The sequence below is a fragment of the Theobroma umbraticum genome, unplaced genomic scaffold (assembly GCF_002168275.2).
Source record: "Theobroma umbraticum cultivar Fairchild unplaced genomic scaffold, ASM216827v3 scaffold_56.0, whole genome shotgun sequence".
Classification (NCBI taxonomy): domain Eukaryota; kingdom Viridiplantae; phylum Streptophyta; class Magnoliopsida; order Malvales; family Malvaceae; genus Theobroma; species Theobroma umbraticum.
Window position 1 is genome coordinate 1,883,059 of NW_018397256.1, and position 605 is coordinate 1,883,663.

A 605-nucleotide genomic window follows, 5' to 3' on the forward strand; every position below is an offset into this window, starting at 1 on the left:
TCATTTTCCTTGTTTACTTCTAATTTTAAGACTAAAATACTTACCCATAGCTTGTCTAGCTCAAAATCACCATACATTCCAAGATCCACCTACATGTATGCATTGGGTTCTTTGAATCTTTGTAGATCCTTGATACAACAAGCAAAACCTCACATTATAATTGGTTTAAAGACATGTATCTCAAACAAAATGATAGTTTCTACTTTCCTTACCTTGGAATTTTTGAACCGAATCACCAAATCTCCTTTAACTTCATCAATGGAGTGTGGGTGGGGGGAAAACCTCTTGGTTTCCTTTGGCTCCCCTAAACCAAACCTTCACTTAGCTTGCCTTTCCACTCACTCTTTGTTTTTTTTTCTCAGTTGGAAGCCTCACCAAGCCATTCTTTCTTCATTCTCTTCCAAATGGGCGGATCTCCCATGGAAGTCATTTGATTTCTTCACATTTTTCTCCTAAAAGCGAGCCTTCCCTTGCATGCTCTTTTCTTCTTTTTTCTCTCTTCCTCTTAGGTGGTGGGCAAAGCAAAGTGAAAATAGTCTCCATTCCATTTTTCTTTACTATGGGCGGATTGCCCAAGGAAATGGCATCATTTCCTTTCATTTCAT

The 605-nt window shown here is 38.5% G+C and overlaps 1 long non-coding RNA gene across 1 annotated transcript in view; it reads right to left on the reverse strand.

The window, feature by feature from the left end:
* LOC110411227 (uncharacterized) overlaps window positions 1-509 on the reverse strand; it is a 4,115-nt gene extending 3,606 nt beyond the window's left edge. Inside the window, exons 1-2 of the long non-coding RNA XR_002444741.1 lie at window positions 213-509; window positions 45-128 (exon numbers count right to left, since the gene is read on the reverse strand). This is a non-coding gene — a long non-coding RNA (uncharacterized LOC110411227). The remainder of the gene's footprint in view (window positions 1-44; window positions 129-212) is intronic.
* Between the last annotated feature and the right edge of the window lie 96 nt (window positions 510-605).